The sequence below is a fragment of the Apium graveolens genome, chromosome 4 (assembly GCF_009905375.1).
Source record: "Apium graveolens cultivar Ventura chromosome 4, ASM990537v1, whole genome shotgun sequence".
NCBI classification, from domain to species: domain Eukaryota; kingdom Viridiplantae; phylum Streptophyta; class Magnoliopsida; order Apiales; family Apiaceae; genus Apium; species Apium graveolens.
Window position 1 is genome coordinate 204,390,377 of NC_133650.1, and position 11,221 is coordinate 204,401,597.

Here is an 11,221-nt window from a genome sequence, read left to right on the forward strand (position 1 = left end):
TATAAATAGCATATTTTCGAATTTAATAAATGAATAATCTTGATAAAAGAATTGAAATTTTTCCGATCATGAATAAGCAGAGAAACACCTTTTTACTTGTGGAATTTGGAAGTGATTAAAAAATAGTACCAACTTTTAAGTGATCAAATAGCATTTTCAAGGCAAGTCAAACCAACTTTACATTTACCATACAATTCTTTTGTGTAATTTTGTAATATTTATTCAATTCAAACTGTATACTCCTTTCAATTGTACTTCCCTTTTCTCATTCTACCGCCCATATGAATGTAATTTGCTTTATTCTGTGTCCTTCAATTTCATTTAGAGTGAACAGAGCAGTAAAAGACCCCAGTGATGAAAAGATGAAACTTTTACCAGGAGTAGGATCAAGTTGGAGCATATCAGCTTACTGCATCATGACCACTGAGCAGTGAGCACCCATGTAATATATGGCACCCATAAAGGTTTGACTAAAATAATTTGTTACAGTAGTTTAGTAGTAGAAATAACAGTAGCTGTAATACCTTTAAATAACACATACGGATCAGTCATTCAAAAATATAGTTACTGATTCACCAAAGGCAGCATAACATGGGTTTCAATAGGTTACATTGGGTAATACTTGCAAGGCACGAAACTAATGAAGATTTGGTGCTGATTGACCAAGTTATAGAGCCTCTCTAATCAGTTTCTCTGTAAGAGCCTTTGGAAGTCCCATCACACTGTCAGTAGTACCAACCTGTACAAGTACAACACGAGTGCCAAAAGTTAGGATGCAATATAAATTATTTGAAGCAAATTAAAATGCATAGATTATGGCTGCGCTCAGTCTTTCTAAGTGTTCTGACACTAATTTTTACAGTCTCAACACAGTTTCTATAGTAGATCTGTAAAACGAAATCTACCATTATAGATAGGGTCTGGTTCCTACATAATATAACACCCTGTATATCAATCATGATTTAACGAGAGGGTCCTAAAGAAAGGGGGAATGAGAGATGGTAAACTCACCACATTTTTTATATAAGGTAAAACCAAGGGATGTTCAATTATGAGGCCTCAGCGACATAAAGCACAGTTCCCTCTTCAATCTAAAGAAAATAGAACTACAATTATTAATGGGTACTTATTTTATGGCTACTATTAATAGATTCAATATATGACATTATAATGGTAAAAAAATCACTAAGAGCATCTTTTACCAGTTTATCAATAATGTGATCAGGTATGTCGTGGAAATATATCTGCAAGGAAAACACAACATTCATTCATCACCAAAAGAAATTGCAAAAGGTTCGAGAACCACAAAACTGCGTAAATAGAACAATTACATATTCAAGCTAGAAAGAAATTTTTTATTAGCACAAACTAAACAAGTAGCTCCCATTCTAATTATTTGTTGACCCAAATATGTATGCATTTTTACAAAAAGACCAAATCAGTTTGAGTCGACTCGTGGAAATCACAGTTACCAAACACTTAGATTAATTCAATGCAGGGAAACTAAAAATTCGAGAATTTAATTCTTTTAATTCTGTGTTATTTTCTTATCACAAGTAACTTGGAATTTATGTTTTCCTCTGTAGGTGTTGTGTTCAGGAAATCTACTTTGAAGATAAACAAAGAATTATACAGAGGAGACAATATTTATTTAGTTTTAGTAATTATAACTCATAATTAATAAACTGCTGCTCTCTATATTTACCCTGTGTTATGCTAATTATTTATTTACACTTTAACAGGAATAGTAGACACAGATTAACAAGTCATAAATGGAATTCAACTTACTTGTTTCAAAATTAATATTTCAAATTACACTTGTATTATTAGATTAGTTGAGGGGACAGAACCATCACATTCCACTACCACTAAATGGCCGGAGGATTTGATCTTTCCTTACTTAACAGCATTAACTAGTGACTGCTTTCTGGTATGGGAGCTAAACATGATAATGTATCGGGTAAATAAAATAGAACACCCAGAGATTTAGTATTTTCTTTTCATCTGAGCTTCTTACTAAAATTCATTGAGGTAATAATGAGTGGCTTCTATAGTTTGTCTTAATTTTCATGTCAAAAACACTGAAATAAGTCAATAAATGTGAAGGTAATCCAGTTTTATGAGGTATAGAGCACATCTACAGAGAAACGTCAACAGTTTTTAAGAATATTTTGTTTAATTGTCAAAAACAAAGAAATAACTGTGAAGATAATCCAGTTTTATGAGGTACAGAACACATTTACAGAGAAAAAATTATCAATCTTTAAGTAAGTTTAATTTGTCAGAGACAGCAGAATGGTATCTGAATCACTGATTAGTTCATTTAAAAATTTGATCTTGTTTAGCAAAAAAATAAAAATAAAAACAATCTTACGCCTCAATTAAGGGCTTCATTTTGCTGAGACATTAACAAGAAAAAAAAAATTGCACACGTCAATAGAAATTTATTGGACTGAAATAGTACCTCCACTTTGTCCCAGTCTCCCTTTGTAAATCCAGTACTTAGGTTCGTTACAAGAACAGAACTCACTGTTGCTGCGTGTGCACCAGAGTAACCTGCCAATATACTTGTAAGACAATCAAGTGATAAAGACCAATACATGTAAGCACAATATGAACCAAACCTTTGATAAATTGACGTGCTTCTTCCTTGTTGGATGGCTTCTCCCTGATTGTCCCTTCATAGACGACCACCTCAAGATCAATTTAATTAAGCAGCGTAAGATTTTTTTACAGCAAGTGAAAGCAATTTACCTTATGAAGAAACTGTTAAGATACATCTCTGGTTGGGTAATATCTACAGGAAAGTTCTCTTACCAGAAAATCTTGATATTATTGAATGGCGATACAACATTTAACAAATAAACCAAGAAGACTAGATTATAAGCTCGAAAATATTACAAAAATGATATCATGCAACAAAAAATACATCATCTATTTGGCACTAAAATGCACCACTAACCAAAAAGATTAATATGTTCCCTTGTTGTTCATGGACTAAATGAAAACATAATTAAAAAATGACGGAGGATTAAAGATTGGTATGTTCCCTTGTTTTTCATGGACTAAATGGAAACCTAAATTAAAAAGTGACGGAGGATGAAAGAACTATAATAATAACAGAAATAATTAAAACTATATTCAGTTTTTAAGATAAACTTCGGGTACAATTTCTAAAACAGGAAATTACTAACAACATTCGTCATGACAACTAAAACAAAATACCATACTCACTCAAATTACATTTTATCATCCCATCCCTTCAAATATAACCACTGAGATTTATTGATTTGGATCGTAAGATTATAAATTTTAATAAACTCGCATAAGACGCTATAGATACAGCAACAGTTTCCTAAGTGGTATATTATAATGAAAAGACATCATCGATAGTCCAACCTGTTTTTCAGGTGATTAAAGTGGAAAGCTATTTGGAATTTGACAGCCTCTGTTAGAAACTAAGGAAACCTGATGCCGCATGAAGGAACATGTAATGAAGCTAATATGCTTGGAAATATGCAAAGTGGCAACTCAGGCGGAAAAGGTTCTTAATTTGAAATCAATGTCCACCTCAATACGTTCATGCAATAATCACTTATAGTTACTTTATATTAACCATATGAAGCACGGATAAAGTAGAAAGAAAACTAGGACCCCAGCCTCTTAATGCTAGTCAAATGCAACTTGAAGTTGGAATTCATGCACATAGGAAGGATTACTATGCACTATAAGCCTATTAGGTTTAGGTTTGCGAGTAATCAGTCAATTGCCTAGTAACATTTAATTTATGATGATCACTCTTACAACATTCAAAATGTCACCATCCTTCTTCACGTTTCATGCTTTTTCTACCAATCAATACTTACACTTGTCACATCAAAACGTTGCATCTTAAGTTTCTCTTAGTGTCTCTGCCTCTCTGGGGTTGACATATAGATATCCAAATGTATCTAGCACAGAGGTAACCTCTTGAAAACATTCACCATGAATCAAAATGCAAGCTAGAAAAGTTTAGCAATCACAATCTTGTCCAACAACATGTTTTCTAACTGAAGTTAGTGCCCAACCAAGCATGATGAAGATTTCTTACTCAAAATGTGGACCAAATATGTGGCTTCAAGGAGGTAGTTATGCTCACTATAAAAATCTCAAATGCAGAAGATGGGACCTATGATATATTAACTACGTAGTATAACATTAAGTATAAGGAAATGGCTTATACTTGGTCACAGGTAAGTAAAAGTGTTGGCTCAGCATTCTTCTTGTGATCACCAATAGCAAGCTCTGGTGTGATGGCTTCTTCCTGGTAACAAATTCTATTAAGTAAGAAATCTCTAATAGTATCAAACCAGTAGAACTCCCTAGGAACATTAAAATATAAAAAGAATTTTATGAGAACAGGCAAAAGGCAGACATTGCAGTCTTTGGGCCCATTAATCGTGACCAAATAACTGAGATGGAAGGGGGAGAGTTTCATAAACTCGTTCTCGAGCTACTAGGCTTATCTTAAAAATAAGTTACTTGTTACTAAAAGTTACTTTATAACTTCAAGCAAAAGGTGTTATTTTTTTCCGAGGATTTAAGAATAGCCAAGTGGCAAAGGCGCATCCCCCACCTCCCTTCAAATACTGGACCTATGTCGTTATGACTTGCAGAGGAATCTTGAAATAGCTTTATGCAAGCACAAATAAGAAAATCCCTTGGCTGCCAATAATTTTCTTTACAGATAGAAATTACTAATCCTGGTTACATATTATATCCTAATCCAATTCGAGTACACATATTAAGCTAAAATCATATATACTAAACATCAAGCTCAGAAAGATCAGTGCTCTGGTTTAAATTAGCCCTGAGAGATTCTAGGTAGCAAAAGTTCATTTAACAAAAAAAAGAAAAAAAAAGAAAGGTTAGAAATGCATCAAATAATTGATTCTAATATGCTGGGATTTATTTATATAAATTAATCATATACGAGTCAAAATAGTAAAGCTGTGTTCATGAATGTGTACCCATACAAAATGAATAACAGTAAAGTAGCATCTATGTATTGTTAAAGCTACTAACAGAAAGAACTTCTAACTCTTTAGAGATGAAAAATTATTCACAAAACACATAATCACATACCTGCAATTGCAGGGTCCATATATGTACATACAATATTTATATTGGTACAAGTACAACCTTATAAGAGCTGAAAAAAATCACATACTGTATCAGATGCAATTACAAGAGTCTGTTTATCATCCTTTGCTTGGTCATCAATAGTTTGAAGCTTTGACACAACAGCACTAGCCTGAGATGGTGGGAAAAAAAAATCAAAGTGTATTGTTGGAAGATAAAACAAGATCCAAATCTTATTAAAAGATATAGAACTGCTTAAATCGTTTATACAAAGTATGGGAGATGTATTGTAAATCCAGAAGGACATTCTGCTCGATCTAGATGCAAAACCAACCCTAATTTTAAGGATTTATGCACTAAAAAAGATCATCTAAATCACCACAAGTCATCACCAGAGTGTTCATATGCATTTGTGCTGCTGATAATTCTCTTTAAGGTCTCCTTTTTTTGGAATTAAATATTTTACTATAAGTTTTTCCCCTACATTTTCCTATGTTTGTTTGCCGAAAAATTAGATATAGGAAAATATTAAGTGCGTCAAAGAAAAATTCTAAGAAAAGTGAGGAAAACATTTACATCTTAGAAAGTTGAGAAAAAATATTTTTCAAACACCTTATTTTCCTTAGAGTTCAAAGGAATATGCTAAGCACACTGTACTTCAAGTTGCGCTCAAAATCTCAAAGAAGCTTAAACTTAACACAGATGGTTTAGTTATTACCTAAGAAGCAAGGATACGAGTGCGGGGATGTGGGTGCGAGGATGTGGGTGCGTAGTGCGGGGATACATGGATTCGGTAAATAAAATAATATGAGGATTCGGGTGCGGGGGGATACGGCACATATATTTATTATAAATATATATTTGATGTTATAAATGATGAAATCTATTAACAAAACTAATAGTTTTATGCAAATTGTATCAAATACATGATATAAGCATCTATAAAACAAGAATTTAAACTAAAATTACTTATATATGTAGAATAAATATTTAAAAAATATGTATTTTAGTTGAGAATTTTTAAGAATATTGAACATCGGAGTGTTCCCGAGAATCCGAGTATCCGATACGGGGGTGCGTGAGGATACGGGGATTCGTTGGGTGACCAAAGAATCCCTGCTTCCTAGGCTATTACTCAATTTCTATTTGCTCACTGTTCAACTAAAGAACACAGTGAACACAGTTAGAATTAGTGACGATCTACTACTGTTAATTCCAAAAGCGACAAGGCTGTATCCTTGAGAACACTAGAAGGCACGTACCTTTGCCTCTGCAAGAGCCATTACCAATTCTTCAGGATTTTCCATCCGAATACCTTTCTCATCTATGTCTGCAGACTAAATCACGAGGATGAATTTAATTTAAAGCGCAAAACACATAAAAATAAAAAAATGAGGCACAAACGAATGTTTTGACAACACTACAGTACCATGACAGTGAATCGATATCCCATGTCAGCTAGTATTTTTCTACGAGCAACCGAAGAAGATCCCGATATAATCTGCAAAATGAATAAACACAATTCCCTTGATATACATATAGTAGCAACCATTTATAAGCTTCACAAATAGATACATACACAACAATTACCAATATGCCTTAATGACATTTTGGCCCTTAAAGTATATACCATTGTTTCCATCGAATCCAAAAGAATGAAGTCGTATCTTTTAACCCCCAAGTATGAGATTACGTACCCTTTGACCCTTTTACCGTGATAACCGATATATCGGTATAAAGCGGAAGGGCAAAAGAGACATTTGTCCCTCCAATTTGTACCGTTACAAGGGTCAAAAGGTATATTTTTTAAAACCTTAGGGGAGAAAAGGTACACTTCCAGCTAAAATAATTTTCTTCTTTCATACCTTCATACCATGGAATTTGGGATGTTATCTCGTTTGGATGAGAGTTTTTTGGGTCTAATTTAAATGAAAGGAAGGCAAGGGGCAAAGGGGAAGTAAGAAATTGAACAATTTCAAGAAATATCGGACTCTGAGTCCGAGGAGAAAAAGCACAGTTTATCTTCGAAAAATAGTACAGAGTTAGCCAGAGAAGAACCAAGACTTGAGTAGTGACTTATTACATTATTTTAATATGAATATTGTGTCAGAATTTACTGTGTCCCAACACAGCGTAAGTGTGACAATAATTACTTCAAGAACAGTCTAGTCTTCTCTTCTCGAGTGCTGGCCTACTTTGCGGTTCCGATTTATCAGATTTTGTGAAAGTTTCTTTAGAGCTAAGTGATAATCATATAATATAATTATCCCATTATTGTCTGTTTGTATAATATTCTTGTGTCTACTGAGTATGGATCGGACAATAATCCAAATGAAATTAATATAAAAGCTATAAATGAGTCGAAACATCTAGCTGAAACAGGAACTAATTTATATAATATGCGTATTTGGAACTAAAAATTCTGATACCTAATTAGCAAAAAAAAAATAAAAAAATCTGATACCTTACTATTTAATTTGATAATCTTATAAATATAGATCTAGAACTTGGACGTAATGAGTTCATTATAAATTATGCATTCTTTATTATACTTTCAACCAAAATTTATTGTAAAAAAATTATAACTTTTAGCTTACAGTGTACCTTTTAGCCTTTAAGATTTTATAAAATATACCTTTTGACCCCTGTAACAGTAGAAAATATATATCGGAGGGAAAATGTCTCTTTTATCCCTCCGATATATACCGGTATATCGATTATCATGGTAAAAGGTTCAAAGGGTACATAACCCCCTACCTTGAGGGTTAAAAAATACGACTTCATTTTTTTGGGTTTGATGGGAATAACGGTATACTACCTCCGTCCCATCCAATTCTTTACACTAGGGACGGGGCTCGACACGCATTTTAATGCTCATATAAAATATAGTTCTTCATATTATTTTAATTACTTTTTTTTTTCTAAATAAAAATATAACATGCGAATTTTTATTCAGAAAAAAAAAATTTAAAAATAAGTTATGAAACTATATTAGATAGGAGTCTTAAAATACGCGTAAGACAATGAAAAATTTATGTAAAGAAATGAGAGGGACGGAGGTAGTATACTTTAAGGGCCAAAAGGTCATTAAACATTACCAACATAGATATTGCAACAAAGAAGATACTGTATAATGTATATATTTCCAACAAAAATCACAACTAACACCTATATTGAAACGATTATAGAAATTAAAGTGTAGGAAAAATAAGAGAATAAATAATAAGCGCTAACTCATATTAAGCATGCTATATAAAAATTGGAGGAAATTGAATGTTACCTTAAAGGAAGATGTTGTTGCTTCATCCATGGCTGCTTGTTGCTACTTTTGAGTTCTAACTTCCAAGAGAAGAGTTTTTTTATGCTTTTAATTTTCTGATAACATTAGAGTCCTGGACTGGCCGCATAGATAAATTTTGCTAAATCTTTGCTCAATTAGTTTTGGGTCCTCTTCTATTGCAATTGGCTGCCATTTTGAATTCCCAGCGGCTGAGATTAAATGGGAAAAAAAGAAAAAATTATATAAAACAGCAGCGACCGGAAAAATCCTTGGCCTGTTTCGAAGTTAGTTTTTTGGCAAAAATATAGTTTTTGGAATCAAATTAGAGTTTTGACCGAATGAAACCTCTGATATTAGTGTTTGGTAGTTAATTTTTTGAAATAGCGGTTTGGTTCCAAAAAGCTAATTTTCAAAAAACTCGTTTGAGGAGCTTTTTCAACTAATGTATACAAAAAACTAATTAAAATATCTATTTTTCAAACAGTTTTGTTCAAAACAGCTAACTTCAATCCGATAGTCAGCTTACTCAATCAGCTAGTCAAAACAGCTAATTCGATCCGCTACAGTTAACAGCTAATTGCCAAATAGGGCCCTTGTATTTATCGCGTTTAAATAGTTGAAGTAAAAGATAAAAAATTCGTTATTTTTTGAATTTTTTAGTTCTTTACCAAATTACTCTCAAAATTAATGAGGAGGTGACTAAATTGCGATTTTAGAATGATTCTTGGGTAATTTATTCGATTCTGACGCGATTTATTCGACTAAGGATAATCAAATGATTATCCAATTGAGAGTTTTCATTCTGATTAGATATTGTTCTAAACTTCTCATCCTAACGTTCAGATTTGGTTTTGATGTGATATTTTCTATTAAATTGTGCATGTATGTATAATATTGAATTGGGTACATATGTTTGTAATAATTTAGGATTTGGGTCAATTTAGGGATTAATTTGAAAATTTAGGGATCAATTCAAAAATTAGTCGTTAATTAAGGATGTTGATTTGTTGTTAAAATGTGATGAATTATGAATTTTTAGGGATTATTTTGTAATTTTTGGTAAATTATCATAATTTTGGTTAAATTATTTTGTAATTTTAGGAATATTTTGAAATTAATTGTCAAAATTAAAATCTTAAGAAATTTTAAATTATTATGGTTTATGTGATTATGTGAAAATTACCATAATATTTAGGATTTTTTTTTACATATTAATCTAATTCCATTAAATCTTTTGTAGTTATATAAGAGCATATGCACAACACTCCTTTTTTTAGTTGATTCAGCAAGTTTTTTAATGGATCATGAAGAAAATCACATGCAGCGCTGCTATTTTGAAGCCATTGATTTTCAACGGAGTATTGATCCATTAATCAAAACTTTAATAATTGATGGATTGGTTGACGGGCAGTAATTGACGGGCCCCACATAATTTGTACACTGCATTGGACAACAGTTTTCACAACAGCTATACAACGGCTATATATCAGTAACAGCTATGTAATAGGCGGTCACATTTCTATTTATAAATACTGATTTCTTTTGTGTTTATTTCTTACAGAAAATTTATAGTACCCATATTCTTAATTTCTCAATCTCATATTTTTTTTCTAAATATATATATAATCTATAATAGGTACTAATTGACTTCCTTATGAAAAATTATAATTATGTGTTTCGTGGGCTCGACAATCCATTGATCCGATCACCGGTCGATATACAAACAAAAATAATTTATGGGGGCGAATTCATGAGAATTATGTAAAAAATTGGTGTGACACTCCCGAAAATTCTCATGCCGAACCTCGTTCAAAAAATACTCTTGATTCACACTGGACACCATTGAAGAGAGCACTAAAAAAATGACATTGTGCCAATAATCAAGGGGTTTTATATCAAGTCGGCCACTCTATTCGTCAAAATATCTCACTTAGACCACCATTTCCCACGACGACTCATTTAAACCATTAAAAAACTAATATATATCACGCCGTTATCCCTTTCTAAAAAAATTAACAAAAAATGTTAAATTTTTTAAAATTTCCGTTAGTTCAAGCAGAAACAGTCAGAAATGGTGAGCTGGTAGTCCACGTATGTTCCACGTTGGACTAACTATCAAGTGACACAACACAAGTGAAAGAAACCCTAATAAATTAAACAAATAACCCGAATAAACAAATAAACTGACATATTGGCGGGTTAATTTGGGGCTAAACAAAAACCCTAAACAGCGGGTTCATTCAATCGTCACTATCAACCATCATTCAATCGTTAGTCGTATCTATCTTCAACAAAATCTGGACACCAATTATCACTCTTTAACATCATTCGACAATGTAATCATTTACCTTGCTTTTACCACAACTCCAGTCTTTCTGGATTTTTGGATGTCCATGACGTAAGTACTCGAGCATTCATACCACAAAAACAAAAAATCAAGTTATTATCAGACTTAACAACTGACGACTTTAACAAAGCAGACTTGGGGGTTTACGATTATGAGTGAAGATGATGATAATGGGGTTAAATATCAAAGTGGTCACTCAACTGAAGGTCATATATCAATTTAATCATCAAACTTAACGGGGTATCATTTGGATCACTAAAGTAATAATAAATATCAAACATATACCTCAAAATATGTGCTCGAGAATTAAAATTTACTTTATGGAGTTCTAAACATTTTTTTTAAATCTTATTACAACCAAATAAAAAGTTATGAATTCTAGTATTTTAGATGATTTTTTGAGATTTTTAAAAATTTATCTACTAATTATTTTTATTTAAATAAAGCAAATGACTACAAAATTAAAAATAAAT

At 32.1% G+C, this 11,221-nt stretch overlaps 1 pseudogene; it reads right to left on the reverse strand.

Moving 5' to 3' along the window:
• Window positions 1-424: 424 nt before the first annotated feature.
• LOC141720569 (uncharacterized) lies at window positions 425-8,689 on the reverse strand (annotated as a pseudogene).
• Between the last annotated feature and the right edge of the window lie 2,532 nt (window positions 8,690-11,221).